Here is a 22,639-nt window from a genome sequence, read left to right as displayed (position 1 = left end):
AAACGTAATTCTGATGATGTGGGATGGGAATATGGAATGTTGTATGATCCAAAAACTCCAGATAAGTTGAAATGCAAGTTGTGTGGAAAAGAAATGTCTGGTGGATTTTATAGGATATTGCTCATCAAAAGGGAAATGTTTCTGCTCGCCCATGGTCAACAAAGGAGGATGAAACTTAGTGTAAGAATGCACTTATAGAAGCAAAGAATAAGAAAACGAAGAAGAGAGAACGTGAAAAAGAGCTTAGAGCTGAGGTGAATATAAATAAACCACATTTGGATAGTGAACTGCAAGAAGAATTTGAAACTCAAACGGCTTCTCACTTCCAAGGTGCCATTGATAAGTTTACGAGTTGCATCAACCCTGAAGCTTCTTTAGCTGCACAAATACGACAACAGAATATTCATGATGCAATTTCTAAAGAGAAGACACATGTTGTTCGTCAATATTGTTCTAGGTGGGTGTACAAGTCAAGTATCCCCTTTAGTGCTATTGATAATGAAAGTTTCAGATTATTTTGTGAAGCATTGGGACAATTTGGACCTGGTTGGATTCCCCCTACTCAATATCAGTTGAGCGAACCATTGTTAAATGAAGAGCCAGAGACGACAAAGAAAAAGTTGAAGAGTTTAGAAGTAGAATGGGAAAATCAAGGCTGTTCTGTGATCACAGATGCATGGACTGACATGAAAAAAGAGAAGCATAATGAATTTGTGTGTCAATTCAAGAGGAGGTACATGTTTTCTTTCTTCAAAGGACACTTCTAAAGATTCTCACACAGGTGAATTTATCTTCAATTACATCGACAAGTGCATTGAAGATATTGGGGGTGGAAAGGTAGTACAAGTAGTGATTGATGATGCTACAAATAACGCAGAGGCTGCAAGGATGCTTAAAGATAAGAGACCGAGTATATTTTGGTCAGGTTGTGCTGCTCACACCATCGATCTGATGCTTGAGGGAGTTTCCAAGTTGCCTTGGTTTGCAAAAGTGATCAGTCAAGCTAAGTCTCTCACTATCTTTATAGATGCTCATCATAAGACATTATCCATGATGAGAACACAAAAAAAGAGGAGGGATATTGTGAGACCAGGAGCAACAAGATTCGCCACATGCTTCTTAACACTACAAAGTTTATATGAGAAAAAATCACAGTTGATGTCCATGTTCGGCAGTGATGAGTGGCATGAGTGCAAGCATTCTAAGTGTGTAAAAGGAAAACAATCATCTGATACAGTTTTGAGCAATGCGTTTTGGAGTAGTGTTACAGTGGTTTTAAAAGTTTTTTGTCCTATGGTGAAGGTTTTAAGACTTGCAGATGAGGAAAAGAAACCTTCTATGGGATTTATTTATGGAGAGATGTTAGAAGCTAGAAAGTTGATCAAAGAAGGTTCTAATCATCTTGAAAAGAATTATCAGCCTATTTTTCAGATTATGGATGAGAAAATGAAAGGTGATTGGATTCTCCTTTGCATCTTGCTGCTTACTTCTTAAATCCATTCTACTTCTACAGAGATTCTGATATTCAGAATGATTTGGAGATCAGCTTAGGATTTAGTGCTTGTGTTGAAACTTTTTATCATGGTGACTTTGAGAAGCAAAATATAGTCGTCAATGATGAGGTTAATCTCTATAAAAGGAAAATTGGCTCTTTTGGAAAAGACTTAGCAGTAAGAGGATGTCAACAAAATGATGAAAAATTTGATCTCGGTTTGTCTTCTCACTTGAATTTAAATTTATTCTTGTCTCGTCATTTATATGTTTTCTATGAGATATCTTAAAACTGTTAAATTTAGGCAATTGGTGGGCAATTTATGGATGTCATGTACCTACTCTACAAAAGCTAGCAACTAGAGTGCTTGCTTTGACGTCTAGCTCTTCTGGTTGTGAAAGAAATTGGAGTAGCTTTGAAGCAGTTAGTTTTTAATCTATGTTCAGCTTTTTATGTTTGAGTTAGTGATTCATTCAATATTTTTATCTGTTTAAGTATAGCTATCTATGTTACAGCCCTTGTTCTAATTCCCGATATATTAATAGGGAAGCATTTTGAGAAAAATGCTGAGGTGTCGTCGCTGGAGAGCTCCAGAAACTTTTTAGCAATTTACCCCCATTTGGTAATACTATTTACAATACATGCCATTATATGTTTAACAAAAAATAATAATAAAAGATGTTGTTAAATTTCTCTCTTTTTTATGTGTACTTATATTTTGTTAACGTGTACTTTTAAAAACTTTAAAAATGTAATATCTAGTTTTATTCGTAAAAATAGTTATTCATCAAATAATATACAATTTTTTTTCCTAAACACTAAAATGTAACAAAAATAATTAACAAATTAAAAGATAAATTTGAACTTAATAGTTCTCATATCTTTACATTTTATGTAAATTCATATTACACTTCTTAGAAAGTCCAAAATTTTTCATATATATTTTTATCTGATCATTTGTCCTGTTCCAATAAATTGGTTTTTAAACCACACAAAAGACATGTTGTCATAAATAGTAACATTTTATTAATATTTTCTCGACTACGTTAACATTTTTCCACGTTCAAAGAATTTAATGAGTGAGACGTATTTTAAACAAAAGAAACAAAATTTGAATTAAGAACACTTTAATTACATATTACCTTTGACACAAACATATATTAATTCAATAATTATAATATTACTCATAATATTTTTTTTTTAAATTAATTTATTTCGCACAAAAAAATCAAGGAGAAAGCGGTAGATGTGATCGTAGATGATGGTAATGAAGAAATTGTGGAAGATAAGATTGTGGAGCAACATCAAGAAGACCAAAGTTCGAGTGTTGGTATTGTGCCTAATACCCAATATTCAAAGGTAAGAGAGCTTTATGATGATGATTTTGAATCTGAAGAAGAAGATGAAGTAATGGTTGACATGGATTTTGAACAGATTATATTCCATGAAACTCTGGAGTTTCATGACACCCCAATGGGTTACTAAGGTTTTTTTTTTTTTTTTTGTTGTTTAACATGACACACCAATAGTTCTTGTCATCTTGCTGTGATTTTATTAATTTTGTTTGTCTATTGCAGATAATCAAGAAGTCTTAACTAAACCATAAGTCTGACACATGCTAATTACTTGATCATTGAAGAAAGTAAACAAAGGCGAGGTAGTCTCAATTCTTTTTTTTTTTTTTTTTTTTTTCAATCTAACGTTAAACTAGAAAATAACTCCAAAATTGGTTGTCCAAACCGGAGGATAAGAGTTTACAAAAGAGTAGTCTCAATTCTTTTTTGTGACTTTTTGATATATTTGTGTCTCTCAAGATCAAGACCATATTAATTTTTGTATATCATGTGATTGGTAACTTATTTTGTTTTTTGGAATGTATTAATGTTTTTTGTATAGTATGGTTGTCGCCGCCCGAGTAGCGCCTAGATATTTCTTAACCAGACTCTAATCTAGTTCGTATTCTACTTTGTTATTATTTACTACTACTACTGTCCCGTACTTTGTCATCTTCGACAACCATACTGTACATTATGGATTCTAGTTCAGGTTGGGTTTTTCAGCTGGATCCTCTTATCTCAGATCCGAGTATTATGGCCATGCCTATATCTATAAATAACATTGAGGTGGTCATGCCTAGTTGGCTAGTTCTATGAATAACTTTAAGGTACCACTACTTCACATTTGCATTTCTTATTGTAATATTACACTTATACTGTTCTATGAAAAACATTTTCAACTTCAGGTCGATTTTGGTTATTATTGCCGGATACAGCAAGTTAAGAAAGAAAAAGAAAAATGATTGTCAGCTACATGAACTATACGCCAACACGTAACCACAAATACAAACAATATAAATGTTTTGTTAACTACATGAACTATTGTCATCACATAAGGACATGCATAAACAAACATAGTTTATGTGTACAACACTGTAAATATAAGTTATGTGTACAACATTGATGCGGACATCGATCCTACAAACCAAACCGTTGAACCAGATCCTGTACCAGAAGTACGAGAAGGCCCTATGACACGATCAAAGGCTAAACAGCTAAGGACGAGGTTTAACCTAGCCGTTCAAGACATTGTAAGCTCCCTAGAGCTGAAGGACGTCAACTGGTCTGTACCACCATCATGCCACCATAATGGACATGATCACATTACCGAGGAAGAGCTTGCTGAAGCCTTCACCCAAATGAGGCTTGATCAGACCAGTTCCCTAGGTATGAAACCTCTTTTGGCAGGTCAAGGAACCTCAAGAATCCAAGAGGAGACATTGGAGCTGCAAGAGACGTGTGATACAAGCTACACCTCCGAAAGCAATCAAGAGACTGAAGATCAAGACCAAGACATAGAGGACATGTACGAGCATCAAGAGACTGATCAAGATACTCTAGAGGAACTCCAAGAAGACCCCTACTTCAATAAACAAGCCAACAATCAAGCACAAGACAAGAACCGTGAAGTAGCACATCGAGTAGTACAAGAAGTGATTCAGAGAACATCAATTGGGCCTAGATCGCATCCAGGTAAGTCTTATTCAATATTTTTGATCCTTGCAGGTCCCACCAACCCCAACAACGGCTAGAAGACTTGCTCATCAAGAGAGATCAAGTCTACTTTAGCATTTTCTTTTATTAGTTTATTTACTTTCCAAAAACAATGGTTTTGTGTTTGATTTTATTTGCTTTCCTTTGTTGCATTATTTTGCATTTATTTCGGCCTTAGGGCTAGCTGAAGGACTCTTATAAAGTCCCCCTGCAGCAGTTGTACGATTTTTCACCTTTGATTATCAATAAAATACTGAATTTTCTTACTTCTTCTCTTTAAGTGTTCTTGAGAGAATAAGCTTGTTCTTTGTCTTGTGTGTGAGATTCCACAAGGCTGAGTACATGTACTATATCAGAGACCAATCACATCTCTGTGGTGTACTTCAATCCGCCAGCACTTCCCCCTTTATCGATCCCACACGAGAGAAGCGACCGCCATCGTGTCAGATCTACATCATCAACCATCTTTCCTTCACAAGAGAGAAGCGACTGCCAGCTTGTGGAGCCATCATCTCTATCCCGGTATAAGACTCACCACCGAGTCTTGTATCATCTGGTATCAGAGCACAGTTCACGTTGTTTCCTTGCCAGGTTTATCTTTTCCATTTACTCTCATTTAATTTGTAGCTTTTGTTTTATTTTATTAAAAAATAATAAAAAAATATATATATATCTTAAGAATCTTAGTTTGTTGCAGCCTTGTCTCTAGGTTGTTTAGTTTTATTTACAAATACAAAAAAAAAGAAATCACCGTTTGTTTCCGTTAGTCGTCTGTTTCACTGTTTCAGTCTCTGTATTAGTTGTTGTACTATTTCATCTCGCATTTAAAAAAAAACAAAAAAAAATTCCTTTTTAGCTTTTGTTTCATTGCTTTTATAGTCTAATACTGCTTTTCATTCGTAAAATTTCACTCACTATGGGAGAAAATGCAGATATACCCCAAGACGCCATGATGCAAATGATGAGAACCCTCACAGAGCAGTTGAGAGGACTCGGCGATAGGATAGGCCGTTTGGAGCAACCTTAGGCGAGGGTTGACATTGGACCAGATCCAGAACAAAGGAATGTCCGCGACGAGGAAGACGAATCCATTGACATGGATGATGATGATCCACCACCAGATCCATTAAGGCGTCAACATCAGCGGAGAGAAGATCCTTTGATGTGGAACCGTGCTAGAGAGGTAGAACCACGAGAACAAAATCGAGATGTTAAACTAATACCTCCTACTTTTGCAGGAAAGTCTAATCCGGAGGTTTACATGGACTCGGAGAGACGTATGGAATACATATTCCAATGTTATGGCTATGGAGAAGCTCGAAAGGTAGCCCTTGCATCGGCGCGGCTCACCGACAATGCCTTGTCATGGTGGGATAGGACAGTAGCCGATAGAAGGAGGCAGCGGTTTGCTACCATCAGCAGTTGGGGAGATATGAAGTACCTCTTGAGGTTGAGGTATGGCCCTGATCATTATCAAAGAGACTTACAAAAACGTTTTAGAAAATTGTCTCAGGGAATAAGGACTGTAGATGAGTATTTTGAGGAGTTTGAGAAGCTCATGAACTCATTGGAGCTGGAAGAATCGAGTCAGTCCCTAATGGCTCAATTCATTGACGGCTTGCAAGAGCGTATAGCCCGAAAGGTGGAGACATCGAACTACAACAGCCTACATGAACTACTTCACAAGGCTGTACAAGTAGAGTAGCAAATCCAGTGTAAGATGTCTTTAAGGAACCGTACTAGAAACAACACGCCTTGGAATGCAAGCAACAACCGGAGCATAGATAAAGGCAAAACCATAGACAATGACTCAAGGTTCAAGAACAATTCTAGTGAGGCACCTAACCTCTAAACCCGAACCAGGTAAGTTCCCTAACACTAGTCAATCCCGTACCCGTGACATTACTTGTTTTAAATGTCAAGGCAGGGGACACATGGCGAGAGAATGACTGAACCAAAGGGTGATGATTGTCACACCTAGTGGAGACTATGAGTCTCAAGATGAGTAAGATGAGTACCAGACTGATCTGGAGAATGACGTGGAGTATCCTGAGGTAGGAGAACTCCTTGTGATCCGGCGTATGCTGAGTGTACTTGTCGACCCCGAGGAGAAAGTTCAAAGGGAAAATATATTTCACACTCGATGCACAATCAAGAACAAGGTATGTAATTTAATTATTGATGGAGGTTCTTGTACTAATGTTGCTAGCAAGTATATGGTGGACAGGTTAGGTCTTCAGAAAACAAAGCACCCGAGGCCATACAAACTTAGGTGGCTTAACGATGACACCGAGCTGAAAATTGCTGAACAATTTATTGTATCATTCAGCATCGGGAAATATCAGGATCAAGTCATCTGTGATGTAGTTCCAATGAGAGCCGGACATCTTCTTCTTGGAAGACCATGGCAGTTTGATCGAGCTACAACTCACGACGGTCGAACAAACCACTACACTTTCACGCACAATGACCGTAAGTTCAACCTTGCCCCTCTAAGTCCTTCTGAAGTTCATGAGTTGCAAAAACACATGAACAAAGAGGTCGAGGTAAGGACTTCTAACCTTTATTTGAGATCCAATGAGATTTGTAAAACCATGATTGCCAAGGGCACCGTGCTACTAATGTTTTTCAAAGAATGTTTAAGTACAGGTACAAGTGAGCTTGAACTACCCGCTGAAGTACAAGCTGTACTAGATCAATACAAAGACGTGTTTCCGGAGGAGATACCACCAGGATTACCCCCTATTCGTGGCATTGAACATCAGATCGATCTTGTACCAGGTTCTGCTCTACCTAACAAACCAGCTTACCGAATGTATCCAAAGGAGTCTAAGGAGTTAGAGAAGCAAGTGCGTGATCTCATGGATAAAGGGTACATCAAAGAGAGCCTCAGCCCCTGTGCGGTACCAGTTCTCTTAGTTCCAAAGAAGGATGGTACATGGAGGATGTGTGTTGATTGTCGAGCAATCAACAATATCATCATCAAGTATCGACATCCCATTCCAAGACTAGATGACATGTTGGACGAGTTAAGTGGTGCAATCTTCTTCTCCAAAATTGACTTGAGGAGCGGCTATCACCAGGTCCGAATGAGGGAAGGAGACGAGTGGAAAACCGCGTTTAAAACCAAGCAAGGTCTCTATGAGTGGCTTGTCATGCCATTTGGGTTAACCAACGCCCCAAGCACCTTCATGCGACTAATGAACCAGGTTCTAAGGTCATTTATTGGTAAATTTGTTGTTGTTTATTTTGATGACATACTTATTTACAGTAAGTGCCATTCTGATCACATTAAACATCTAGGGTTAATTTTGAAAACGCTTCGGAAGGAAGGCCTTTATGCTAACCTAAAAAAGTGCTCCTTTTGTACTGATAAGTGTGTGTTCTTAGGTTTTGTAGTGAGTAAACAGGGCCTACAGGTGGATGAGGAGAAGATTAAGGCAATAAGAGAATGGCCTACTCCAACTTCAATTGGACACGTTCGCAGCTTTCATGGTCTCGCACGCTTCTACAGGAGGTTCGTCAGGGATTTTAGTACAGTGGCTGACCAATGACTGCCGTGATCAAGAAAAACGTGCCTTTCTCATGGGGAGAAGCTCAAGAACAGTCCTTCAACACATTGAAAGAGAGGCTCACACAAGCACCGGTCTTAGCCCTCCCAGATTTTGAAGTTATGTTCGAAGTAGAGTGTGATGCATCAGGCTTGGGAATTGGAGCTGTACTACATCAGAGAAAAAGACCCGTGGCTTTCTTTAGTGAGAAATTGAGTGGAGCTACGTTGAACTATCCGACCTACGACAAGGAGCTTTATGCCTTAGTTCGAGCACTAGAAACGTGGCAACATTACTTGTTATCCAAGGAATTCATCATTCACACCGATCATGAAACCCTCAAGCATCTCAAGGGTCAGACTTCACTTAAGAGGAGGCATGCAAAGTGGTTGGAGTTCATTGAGACATTCCCATACGTGATAAAGTACAAGAAGGGAAAAGAAAATGTGGTTGTTGATGCATTGTCAAGGAGATATGCTCTCATAGCTACTATGGAGGTTAAAGTAATGGGATTTGAGCATATCAAGGAGTTGTACAAAGATGATCCAGAATTAGGAGAGTGCTACAAGGAGTATGGCAAAGGAGCATACCAAGCATTCTACTTGAAGGATGGGTTTCGATTTAGAGACAAGCGGTTGTGTATTCCTCAAGGTTCCAGCACATGGTGGAGGTTTGATGGGTCACTTTGGTGTCGACAAAACCTTGGTTGTGGTAATGGAACACTTCTTTTGGCCCCATCTGAAGAAAGATGTTGAGAGATTTTGTGCTCGATGCATTGTTTGTCACAAAGCAAAATCAAGGTTACATCCTCATGGTCTTTTCTTACCATTACCTATTCCTAACGCCCCTTGGGTAGATATTTCTATGGACTTTTTCTTAGGATTGCCAAAGATTAAACACAAGGATTCAATCTTTGTTGTTGTGGACCGGTTCTCCAAGATGGCACACTGCATCCCATGTGACAAGACCAATGATGCGACGCAAACCACAAATTTGTTCTTCAAGGAAGTGGTGCGTCTCCATGGAATCCCAAGGACAATAGTCTCTGATCGTGACACCAAGTTCTTGAGTCACTTTGGAGAAAGTTAGGTACCAAGCTTCTATTCTCTACAACTTGTCATCCCCAAACGTATGGACAAACTAAAGTGGTAAACCGAACTCTCTCTACTTTACTTAGAGCCACTCTTGGTAAAAATATGGCAACATGGGTTGATTGTATTCCTTTTATCGAGTTTGCTTATAATCGTGCTGTCCACTCGGCTACAAAACTATCTCCATTTGAGATAGACTATGGAATTAACCCTTTGTCTCCATTAGATTTAGCACCATTGCCTCAGATAGAACAGGTTTGCCAAGATGGGCTAAGAAGAGGAGAAATCATCAAGAAGCTACATGACAAGGCCAAAGCAAATTTGGAAAATAAGAATGCCGACAACAAACGCAAGGCTGATCGGGGAAGAAAGGAGATGTTGTTCATACCGGGAGATTGGGTTTGGTTGCATATGAGGCCTGAGAGATTTCCAACACAACGAGCTTCTAAGTTATCACCAAGAGGCGACGGTCCATTTAAAGTTCTTGAGAAGATCAGTGACAATGCCTACCGTTTGGAGCTACCAAATGAGGTAAAAATTTCTCACACTTTTAATGTAGCTGACTTGTCTGCTTATGATCCAGAAGATTCAGTTTTGATGACAAAACCTTCTGAAGAGGGAGGGAATGATGCGGACATCGATCCTACAAACCAAACCGTTGAACCAGATCCTGTACCAGAAGTACGAGAAGGCCCTATGACACGATCAAAGGCTAAACAGCTAAGGACGAGGTTTAACCTAGCCGTTCAAGACATTGTAAGCTCCCTAGAGCTGAAGGACGTCAACTAGTATGTACCACCATCATGCCACCATAATGGACATGATCACATTACCGATGAAGAGCTTGCTGTGAAGCCTTCACCCAAATGAGCCTTGATAAGACCATTTCCCCAGGTATGAAACCTCTTTTGGCAGGTCAAGGAACCTCAAGAATCCAAGAGAAGACATTGGAGCTGCAAGAGACGTGTGATACAAGCTACACCTCCGAAAGCAAGTGAAGATCAAGAAAAAGACATAGAGGACATGTACGAGCATCAAGAGACTGATCAAGATACTCTAGAGGAACTCCAAGAAGACCCCTACTTCAATAAACAAGCCAACAATCAAGCACAAGACAAGAACCGTGAAGTAGCACAGCGAGTAGTACAAGAAGTGATTCAGAGAACATCAATTGGGCCTAGATCGCATCCAGGTAAGTCTTATTCAATATTTTTGATCCTTGCAGGTCCCACCAACCCCAACAACGGCTAGAAGACTTGCTCATCAAGAGAGATCAAGTCTACTTTAACATTTTCTTTTATTAGTTTATTTACTTTCCAAAAACAATGGTTTTGTGTTTGATTTTATTTGCTTTCCTTTGTTGCATTATTTTGCATTTATTTCGGCCTTAGGGCTAGCTGAAGGACTCTTATAAAGTCCCCCTGCAGCAGTTGTACGATTTTTCACCTTTGATTATCAATAAAATACTGAATTTTCTTACTTCTTCTCTTTAAGTGTTCTTGAGAGAATAAGCTTGTTCTTTGTCTTGTGTGTGAGATTCCACAAGGCTGAGTACGTGTACTATATCAGAGACCAATCACATCTCTGTGGTGTACTTCAATCCGCCAGCACTTCCCCCTTTATCGATCCCACACGAGAGAAGCGACCGCCATCGTGTCAGATCTACATCATCAACCATCTTTCCTTCACAAGAGAGAAGCGACTGCCAGCTTATGTAGCCATCATCTCTATCCCGGTACAACATCATAAACATCTAATCCATCTTGCAAGTCAAAGTTTATGGCCATAAAGACAGATATGAGTAAGGCGTACGATCAGGTTGAATGGGTTTTATTGAGCAGGTGCTTCGGAAAATGGGTTTCTGAGAGAAATGGGTTTCTTAGAGAAACGGATTTCCTGGATTCTGTTTCGTGTTACCTCGGTGGAGTATCAGATTTTACTGAATGGGCAACCGAACGGGCTTATTCAACCAGCTCTTGGTTTGAGGCAGGAGGATCTGTTATCCCCTTATTTGTTTATTTTATGTAGGGAAGTCCTCATTGCTAATGTTCGGAAGGCGGAAATGGATAAATTGATCACATGCATTAAGGTGGCTAATCAGTGTCCACCTATCACTCATCTTTTTTTTGCGGATGATAGTCTGTTTTTTTGTAGCAACAAAAGAAGAATGCGGGGCTATTTTAGGTGTTTTGAGGAGCTATGAGGCAGCCTCTGGTCAACAGATAAATTTATCCAAGTCGTCGCTTCAATTTGGTCACAAGCATCAAGTGGTGCGTCAGTCAGTAACTCTCGAGTAGGTACTCGATGGTCAACTCGATCGGGTGGGTGATTGGGTTGATATTCGGATAGGTATTGTTGTTGTCCATAAATCCGACTGTGATCCATATTCTCCCCATCCTGGACATCACTATTGTAACATCCTAGTTTAGGGGATGCATCGGTCTATGCAAGGTCGGTTATGTGCGGTTCGACTTAAGTTAAACGCTGCGTTTTGGGGTTAGGGAAAACCCTTAAGTCGAGTTTTGCCATCATTAGACGAGTTTGGCCGTTTTTGAGAAGAAGAGAAGAGAGAAAAGAGTTCTTAAGCATTTTGGTGAGATTCTTGGTGTTTGGTGGTTGTTCTTGGGAGATGTGAGGCTTAGAACGTTGTAGGAGCTTGCTAGGAGTGTAGATCTTGCGTTTTAGAGTCAGAATCGTCTTTGGCAAAGGTGAGTGCATGAACATGGCTTATCGAAGCTTGAGATTTCTCTGATCTTCTTGTGTATGTGTTGTTTGGCTTGTTAGAACGTTGTTTAAGGTTTTGTGAAGATTTGTTGTGGCTTGGGATCGTGTTTGATGGTTGTAGGAACGAAGATCCGGCGAGAAGCTTCGGGGAAAAATAATGCTCGGCACGTGCGTCGGTTGATGCACTTTGTGCGTTGGTCGATGCAATGCGAGGATGACGCTATTTGACCTATGAGCGTCGGTCGATGCCATGTGGAGGCGTCGGTCGATGCAGTGTTAGTGTCGGTTGATGCAGGCTAGTCTTGCATTGTCGATGCAAGCTTGTGTCGGTCGACGTAACCCCTGATGGTGTCGGTCGACGTAACCCCTGATGGTGTCGGTCGATGCATGGTTGGTGTCGGTCGATGCAGTTCCTAGTTTGTTTGTTGATTGTGTTTGATGGTTAGGGTATCTCAACTGCTTGTGTGTATAGATGGGAGGATTGTCTCACTGAGTCCTTATTAAATACTCATGCATCTCAATTTATGTTTGTGGTGCAGGTAAAGGCAAAGTGTGATCGTGGAATCAAGGCGATGAAGAGGAGGGTGTTCTAGTGACTCGATTGGTTGTTGTCTGGCTTTGCTAAGTTGCTAGAGTTGGGTCATTAGAATGTGGTTGAGGTTGCTGGTTCTATGATTCATGTTGTTTGGTTCATTGGTTTATTTGTTATGACTTCATACTCGTTATTTGAGTATTGGATTATTGGATTATTGGTATTGGTTTTGGTTATCCGCTGTTGGGTGTTTGTGGTTAAGTGGATAGTGGATATGGGACCACTAGTTTAGATTATTATTATTATTAATTTCTATTATTTATTATTAAAAAAAACAGGTCGGGTCGTTTCAGTTTGGTATCAGAGCCCTTACGGTTCTAGGTTTGAGTTCAATATGCTTTGTGTTGTAGATGTGTGGGATTTGCTTGCTTTGAATTATTATGTGAGTTAGTCAATTGTGTGTGGCATGGAGTCCTAGAACATCCTCTTCGAGACTACTGTGTGATTCCACGGTGAGTTTATGTTTTTGTGTTCCATATAAATTGTTTGCTTAGCCTTCGGTTCATAGTAGTGCAAATGGTTAGAGAGGGTGTTGTTTCTGGTCGTGAACGCGGACGTGGTCGTGGACGCGGATGTTGATGCAGTACTTTTCTATCAATTAAATTATCAATCCACAATTTGCATTAATCAACTCACTAAGAATACACAAAGATGCTCAATATATTCTTAAACAGAAAAAGGTTCTTTTGTAACAATCTTAACTAACAAACTGATTCAAAGAAATAAAACAAGACAATTCAAACAATGCAAACTCAAAGAAACAGAGCACAACTAGAAACAGACTTTAAATCAAGATTAAACAAGTGAACCTTGGGTAAGGTAATTGTCTTGGGAGATAGCTAACCAATCCTAGATGTCTAAGCAAACAATCAAGAACAATACTATGGCTAAGAACAGTTAAGCAAATCAATCCATTTCCATGATAGAGATCCTATGCTAATCAAGTGATAATCAACAATTTCCAAAGGCAATCACAAGGTAAGCATGCATTATAAACAAGTCTAAATACCACTAAGCATCCTAATCATCAATTTCCATTGGCTAGGAATGCAAAGCTCTTGAATAGTTTGGTTCAGGAATTTCATCAAACACCTTATGGGCATGGAAATCCTAATGTCTAGATTCAAGCATTATCAAGCCTATCTAGCATTATTAACACTAAACAAGATATAAATCACATAAATAAACCCCTAGACATCAAAGATCAATCATCTATCTCCCTAATCTACCAAGCCCAAAGTTCTAAAGGATCTACTCACTCATAGTTATGATCACACAAAGGAATGGGGTTGATCTTTGTGAAATCATAATAAGAGATCATAGATTAAGAGATTTGAAGAAGAAATTGCTATTAGAAACTTAGAAGTACTCAATCAATCCACAAACCAAGAGTAAGAGAGCTTAAGAACCCTAAAAGGCTGCTAAACAAAAGATAAACCAAAGATAAGAGATAAGTCTCCCCTTAATAGGGTTAGAGTATTTATAGCAAAATAAAAGGGAGCCGGGTCAACCCAGTTCAAACGAGGTCAAACCCGGATCAAAACTAAAACAAGTATGGCAATGGTCTCACACGACCATTCTTTGGCCGCTGGTCTTGGCCGCTGGTACTGGCGATCTCCCCCTTGATGTTCTCCATCGGCCAGCTCTTGACCGATTGGGATGGCCGCTGGTCTTCACTCGGCCATTGTTTGGCCGCTGCTGCAAACGATCAATGCACGTCTACTATTCACTTGGCCAGTGCTTGGTCGCTGGTCTTGACCGATGGTCTCACACGGCCATGCTTCCGCTGCTGCTCCTGCCCGCTGATGGTGGCGATCTTCCTCTGACTGTATATACGCTCACTAGAACAGGTATAAATCCTTACAAACACATCCGATTGTCTTGAAATCGCCTCCATTGAAAAGATTTTTCAATTTCTAATAACTTTGGTGAAGAATTCTGGAGCTAAATCCCAAGGGAAGGTCTTCATACGAGTCGATCTTTGAGGGACTGCAGACTGGTTCCGAATCATCAATCATCTTGTGTGCATCCAAATGTGTGTCTTCCATTATATTGCTAATTCTTGACTTATTTAGCTCCAAAGAACACTTTCCTTGTACATCTCTACTCCAACACATGAGATACCAAACTTGATGCAAAATGCAACCTAAACAACCTAAATACTCATGAATATGCACAAAACAATGAAAAAAAACAAGGCTTAAAACCCAACAAAAACACAAGATATCAACTCCCCCAAACTTATCTCTTGCTGGTCCTCAAGCAAGAACCAAACAAAAAGTGAGAGAGAGAGGTTTGAAAAAGGGATTCAGAGCTATAAAGCATCAACAAATGATTCAAACCACAGTCCTTAAATGTAATCCAATGGTGCTAAGATCAATCAAAGTCCTTACAAATATTTTTCTACGCTTTTCACAATACACCACTGTAGTTCACTTTCTATCTATTGGTAAAGAATTGCAATCCTATTGAGCATCTCTTTCACATTCATTAAAGTGTTTGGTGTGATCTTGCAAATGGAAAATAAATCAAACTCAATTGGTTTTAGGGAAAGGCTTTTTATAAAGAGGTTGGCAATGGTGTTTTTGGGTGGTTTACTCTCAAACAAAGAGGAATGCTAGACAGTTGTGAAACCTATCTAAGACTCAGAATAATTTGGGCATACAAAGCTTAGCTCTTGATGTTCTACCAACCTAGAAGCTTTTCTACCCTTTTTCTCATCTTTCTTTTCTTTCTTTCAAACCCAAAAACTCAACTTGATTCAACTTAAACCCCTTTTCTTCTTTACTTAAGGTCTTAAACTTTTGAATATCTCTAAGGCTTCACTTTAAACATAAGCTCTCTTTCTTCTTGCTTTGTTGAACTTCTTATGATGAACTCCTATTCTTATAAAACTATGCTTTAGCATTCTTTTTTTTTTATGAAACTTTTCTAGGAGACATCAGCTAAACTTTTATTTCTCTTTTTCTTCTTAAGAGACTTAGAGCTTTTAACCAAACTTAACCTTAGAAAAAAATCTTTTCTTTTCTTTTTCCCCCTTTAATCCCTCTTATTTCCAATCCTTTACCCAAATCAAAATTCTAACCACCTATTTCTTTCAAAACCAGTCCTATTAGCTAGCTATAAAGATTACAAACCTAGCTAAACAAGAGCCAGTTCTTTTTCATTCTCAATACTCTCAAGATTTCACAACCTATAGCATTATCAACAAAGAGGCCTCACTCAACAAATCAACACAAGGGTTGAAAGAAAAGGTTGGGGTTCAAAGGTATGGCAAGAGATTGGGTTAAACAAAATAGAGTGGCAAATAGAGATTGTTAACCCAAATGAAAGGTTTCATGAGCTAGCATTCTAGTCCATAAGCAAGATAATTTAAAGATCAAATTAAGGTCCAAATAATATAGAGATGCAGCAATGATCAAGCAAGCTTTACACTAGAAGAAAATGCTTTCAAGTGACACAATGCTTTAAGCTTAGACTCTTCATTTTTTTCCAAAGATTAAACAAGCACCAATGAACTATAAATGAGGGATGTGGGTTCAATCCTAAGATTCTACTTCTAACAGGTAGCATCATTATTATCCAAAATGCAAATGCAAATGCATACTAAATGTTTCTAGACTCAATCCTAAACACAAGAATGAATATGCAAAGCTACATGCATTTGTTTTTGTTTTTTTTGAAAATTTTTAAAAAATTTTGATTTTTCTCAAAACAAAGCTATTAACAATGCATCACACAAAATATGAAAATCAAAACAAAACACAATGTTAGATGGTTAGTCCCTCCCCCAAACTTAATTCACACAGTCCCTGTGTGAGAAAAGTCCAAGAGAAAGACTAACAAAATAAAGAAAACAAGACTCAAATGATATATACAATGGAAAGTTAGGACCATACCTTGGCCCTAGTTTTGAACCTTAGGGAATGGAGTGATAGGAGGAGCTTTAGTGCTCCCTTTAGATCCTGTTGAAATGGTGGAAGGAGATTGGAGGTTGATAGTAATGACACTTAAGAGAAGTTCATGAAGCTTATCTTTGTCATAATGATACTTGGGATCTAGCTTGGCTTTGACACTTGCAAAGGGTGAAGAAGGACCTTTGTGTTTCACTTTGTACTCTATTGCTCCATCAACAAGCCCCAAGGGATGCAAACACAAAGTCATAGGAGATGAAACAATGGTGGGAGGGTGGTTTTGTTTCTTCTTCCTCTTCTTCTTGTCAACAATTTTATTTGCTTGACCCAAATCCCCTTCTCTCGAATCTCCTTTGAGGTCATCAAATAAAGAGTCTAAACACTCACCATCCAAAATGTCCTCATCAAGCTTTGTAGTCTCTTTAATCCCCACTTTATCAACTTGGAGCTCTTGATGTTGATCATTCAAGTCTATATGGGCTTCCTTAGTTGCACTTTTTCACTAGTGATTGTTCCACAAAACATTGTAGAGTTACTCTCTTATTTGGGAAATCAATGCTTCCCCCACAGTGTTGAGAAAGGGAGTTCCTAGTTTAAGAGGGAGCCTGTTGGTTTCTTTTATCTCAACTACCATGAAGTCTGTTGGAATTGTGCAATCACCAACCTTGAGTGGATAGTTCTCAATCAAACCAAGTGGAGATTTTGAGGAAGCATCTCCAAACATGATGGAAGCAGAGGGCTGCTTCATGGCTTTGATCCCAAGACTCTTTACCATCTCAAGTGACATCACATTAACACTTGCTCCTGAATCACATAAGGCATCATCAAGTTGTAAAGCACCAAGTGAGCAAGGTATAGTAAATCTGCCTGGATCTTCAAGCTTGGAAAGTGTTTTTGGTTTGGGTTTTTGTTCACTTGGTGAATCAAAAATTCCCATGATTTCTTCCACCTTCTCTTTGTTTTCTAGAATAGCTTTGATGAACTCTATATGACTAGGAACTTGAGATAAGCTATCCACATAAGGCAAAGGTGCTCCAACTCTATTCATATTAGCTTTGAAACTTGAGAGCACTTTCTTTTTGGCCTTTGTAAGAACCCTTTGTGGAAATGGAATTGGAGGACTATAAAGAGGAAGAGCAACACTTGGTTCATCTTTCTTTTCAACCTCCTTGGCAACTATCTTTTTACCCCTTGATCCTTTTTCAGTTTTCTCAACTTTAGAAACCACCAAACTCTCAACAGCAGAACCATATAGGAGAGCAGATATCTCTTCAATAGACCTTTCATTCTCATCAGCATGACTATCCATTTTTGATTTTTTGAAACTCATACTAGTAACCCTGTTCACTTCTTCCTTGAAGATGGCATTGCAAAACTCCTTTGGGTTTGGTTCTGGTTTTCCTGGTAGAGAACCCATTTTTCTTGTTGAAGAGGAAGAAGTATGTCCCTGGACATGTGTTTGCAACCTCTCAATCTTGGCATTTAACTCACCATATACATTCTCAACCTTGTTGTGCATGGCTTTCATTTGTGTGGCAAGTTCAATGGCACCTCTTCCTTGTCCTTCAAGGATTTGTCTAAGTAGAGCAGTTGTGTCATCTATTTGACCTTGAGGATGTGGTGTATTCATTTGTTGCTGAGGTTGGGAATAGCTTTGAGGTTTAGCTTGGTAATTTCCTTGAGGTTTTGGCTGATAGTTGGGTTGGGAATGAAAACCAGGTGGTTTTTGTGGTGGATAACTCTGATCTTGTGGGTTCTCCACATTGGTGCTACGGTAAGAGAGGTTAGGGTGGTTGCGGTAATTGGGATTAAACTTGTTATACCCTTGGCCACCTACATAGTTGACCTCTTCTTGTCCCTCAACACAAGCCTCCATACCTTCTTGATACCCTTGATAGACATCACTCTCTGTAACAAAGTGGACTGGCTTTTGATTGGCAAGAATCATCTTATCCATCTTGTCATTCAATGCTTTTATCTCCTTGCGGTGTTGCTCATTCATATCAGTATAATCCCTTGGAGTTCTATCATAATCCTCTCCATAGTTCCCATCAGTTTGAGCAAGATTCTCAACCAACAACATTCCTTGTGCAGCATTTTGACCCAAGAATTTCCCATTGCTTGTTGTATCAAGTAGCATTCTATACTTAGGTAGGACTCCTCTATAAAGTGTACTCAATTGTGACTCTATGGAGAAACCATGATGTGGACATTGAGAGATGTACACCTTGAATCTTTCCCATGCTTCACAAAATCTTTCATTTCCCTTTTGAGCAAAGCTTGATATCTCATTTCTTAACCTTGCTGTTCTTGTAATGGAGAAGAATTTGGAGAGGAAAGCTTTCTTACACTGATCCCAAGAGGTGATGGTGTTGTGAGGTAGATTCTTCTCCCAAATGTGAGCCTTATCACCAAGAGAGAATGGGAAGAGGCGAAGCTTGAAGGCATCTTCAAAGATACCTTTCCGCTTGTGTATTGATTATATGGGACTTAACCGGGTCACTTTGAAGAACAAGTACCCTCTTCCCAGGATCGATGAGTTTTTGGATCAGTTGAGAGGTGCTACTTGGTTCTCCAAGATAGATCTGGCATCGAGTTATCATCAGATTCCGATAGATGAAGCAGATGTGAGAAATACTGCATTCAGGACGAGGTAGGGGCATTATAAGTTTGTGGTGATGTCGTTTGGGTTGACTAACGTGCCAACAGCGTTTATGAGATTGATGAACAGCGTGTTTCAGGAGTTTCTGGACGTGTTTGTCATCATTTTCATCGACGATATCTTGGGTTATTCTAAGAGTCACGAGGAGCATGCAGTACATTTGAGAGCAGTTCTAGAGAAGGTGCGGGAGCAGAAGTTATTTGCTAAGTTGAGCAAGTGTAGTTTCTGGCAGCGGGAGATGGGTTTTCTAGATCACATTGTTTCTTGATAACATCATTATTTTACTCATATTAGCTATAGTTTTCATATGGATTTAGGAAGAGTTTGATGATATTTCAGGTATAAAAGGTCTATTATCAAATATTTCAGGTTTCAACAAGGTTTTACAGGTTTTATAGCAAAAAGGACCAAAAGACAAGGAAAACATGTTTCAGGAATGATTCAAAGCTTTACAGTACGGTCCACTTGTTAAGAACTTACAGAATTCATATTATATCATGCTTGGTGTCTATGGAAATCTGGAAGAATCATCTTTCTTCGCGAAGTGGAATCAAGTCAATCCATCCAGCCATACAGAAGATACGCCCGATTTACTGAGACGTGCTATAAACCGATGTAAAGAGATGCAACCAGCCGATGGGCTTTTGTTCAAGGCCTGACTAGCGACTATCACGGCGGCCCAGTCCAAGCCTCCTCCACGGTCCAGAAGCCTATTTCACCGCCCCTTGTCCTGCACTCAAGAATAAAAGACGTCTCTACCCTTACAAAACTCTAACTTTAGACAAAACCCTATAAATACTCTTAAGACCTAGGGTTTTCAAGTGTGCATTCATCTAGACTTCAAGTGCCTCCTATACCGCCGCTGTCGTGCAGCCCTAGACGACCAGAGAAGCTCTCTTCTGCTCGCCGAATCCATTGAAGCTTGAAGATCCACCAATCTCTCTTTCTACTCTTTCTAGTTCTTTCATACTTACATTGCTTTTGGGATTAAGTTACTTTTGTGACAAATAGAGAAGTTTCCTTTGAATCCCTTTTCGTTTATTGATTCGTTTTTGATGATATACTTTATAATATCAATGTTTTTTCTTTGCATCATGAGCGAGTAGTTTTATTTGTTGGGTTATATGGGGTGATTCAAGGGGAATTCATGGTTCGCTTCAATTAGGTTGCTAGATCTTACTTTCGGTTTTATGTTAGAGTTCTTTTTGGACATCTTTATCTTAATGCATGTCTTTGGATTGATCACCAAGTGCTGATCTAGAGAATGGGAGCGTTAACCGCGTTATCCTACTTCTCTGAACTAGTGCTATACCGAAACCTCATGTCGTAACCTGTGTAAGTTGAGTTGCGGAGTTTGGTGAATGTATCGAACTTGTTTAACTAGCTGGTTGACATGCGTCGTTGCCTGCGAAAGTTGAGTAACCAAGTATGAAGACTTTAGAATTTCGTTCTATGAAAATAGCTTGTTAGTTCATTAGTGTTTCGTAGTTGAGAACCTAGACCGAAAATTAGTATTACGTGGTTAGATCTTGCACTTAATATTGCTTAGAACCATGAAAACCCTGAGATGACTCCCAAAACTCCCAACGCCTTAGTCTTATAGTTTTAAACCGTTTTATTTTATTCGCAATAGTTATTAGGAAAACCAAAACCCCAATCTCTTATTTAGTCTTAGCCATAGTTCTTTCTCTTATAATTCAATTTGTGTTAGCTATTAATCTCTGTGGGATCGATCCTAAAATACTACATTGATTAACTATGCACTTTAAGTGGTTGTGTAGTCTTTTCAGGTAAAAGATTTGGAGTGAAATTCTACACACATAATTTCTGCAGAGGGAATTTCTGTAGATCCGGAGAAGATTTAGGCTATCAGAGATTGGCCTAGACCGTAGAATGCCACGGAGATCAGGAGTTTCCTTGGGTTCGCAAGTTATTACAGGAGATTTGTACAGGGCTTTGCGAGCAAGGCACGTCCGATGACTAAGCTAAGAGGGAAGGATGTTCCTTTTGTTTGGTCACAGGAGTGCGAGAAGGGATTTGCAAGCCTAAAGGATATGTTGACTACTACACTAGTGTTGGCATTGCCAGAGCAGAGAGAACCCTATGTGGTTTATGCAGATGCATCCAGAGGTTGGTTGGGGTGTGTGTTTGTAATGCCCTAGAACCGTCCTAGGCCCGGACAAGACCGTCGGACAGTAGCAGGAACGCTACATGTTTGGGAACCGCACTCGGGTGGTTCGGTCGAGGGACGGAAGCTGTAGCTTCCCGACCAGTCCTCCTGGATCCGACTCCGCCCGAGGCCAAGTTTCCGCTTAGGCTTTGCAACCCTCGCGTCGCCTGGCGCGTTGTGTTGGCCCGGACAAGGTCAATGTATCAAATACAACTTGTCATGTTTCCCCCAAAAATCGAATTATATTACCTATAATAAGTTATTACATTGAAAAGAAGTTATTAAAGCAATATACATATATAGTCGGAGACTTCATATAATACATTGTAAAAAAAATACTTTATAGTCAAATACTTTATAGAATGCATAGGTTGAAAATATAGGGTTTTTACAGAAAAAACACATGAAAACAATTCCTATCCGGTGTCCTAGTGTTTGCTCCGGCTCTAAACTACCTAAGCTACAAGCAGACAAACACTAAACTACATGACTAATCTAAGATTACACAGTGAGTCTGGGTACCCTATTTTCTTAGACATGCATTCTAATCTACCCTACCCCAACTACCCTAACTAAAAGGAAACAAGCAAGCAATCAAAGCTACGCAATGGAAACAATAGTGGAAGCAATAAACAAGCAAGCAAAGAAGGTTAGTTCTAATAAGACTCGACTCGACTAACCTAGACTCGACACCTAAGGGACTCTAAGACACCTAGACTTAACAACAACTAATGACTATCCTAGATTCTACACCTAAGGGATTCTAAGACGCCTAGACTAATCAACAACTAATGACTATCCTAGACTCTATCACCTATGGGACTCTAAGATGCCTAGACTAATCAACAACTAATGAATATCCTAGATTCTATCACCAATGGGCCCTCGATAATCTGTTAAGTTCCAACCCACTGCTCATGCTGAGAGCACAAAGATAACACCATGAGCCCATAAATGCTACAACGTCTTGTAGCGGTCACTCTTGTAGCTAGCTAGACGTGACTTTGTCCCACACGAGTAGCCATAGGAGAACTCATACGAGACAACCTCTCTACACTTGGAACAGAAGATCGACTACTCTATCCTAGCTACGACTCGAGAAAGATAACTAATATAATTCAAGAGACTAGCTAAAATAAGTACTACTAATTCTAAGGGTTAGTAAAAACTCTGAGAACCTAGTACTAAACAATTCAAGCAAAAAAATCAAGCAAGCAAAAAATTCAAGCAAGAAAGCAAGCAACAATCAACAAGCAACAAGAATAAAAATTCAAGCAACCTAGATTGTTCTATATGCATGCAACTACCCTAAATTTTATGTGATTATCATAAACCTAGCATGAATCCTACCAATCTAAGCATGCAACTATCCTAATCTTAGCATGAATCCTAA

General features: G+C 39.3%; 1 non-coding gene and 1 pseudogene across 1 annotated transcript; both read left to right on the top strand.

The window, feature by feature from the left end:
- LOC109132438 (uncharacterized) lies at positions 1–2,977 on the top strand (annotated as a pseudogene).
- Positions 2,978–18,609: 15,632 nt separating this feature from the next.
- On the top strand, positions 18,610–18,716 carry LOC147945330 (small nucleolar RNA R71). The gene has a single exon (XR_015597811.1). It is a non-coding gene; the product is annotated as a small nucleolar RNA R71 (small nucleolar RNA).
- Positions 18,717–22,639: the final 3,923 nt, after the last annotated feature.

Source organism: Camelina sativa, chromosome 4, assembly GCF_030686135.1.
Source record: "Camelina sativa cultivar CO46 ecotype springtype chromosome 4, ASM3068613v1".
Lineage (NCBI taxonomy): Eukaryota > Viridiplantae > Streptophyta > Magnoliopsida > Brassicales > Brassicaceae > Camelina > Camelina sativa.
Note: the sequence above shows the minus strand (reverse complement) of the source record. Positions and strands in the feature narration are given on the sequence as shown.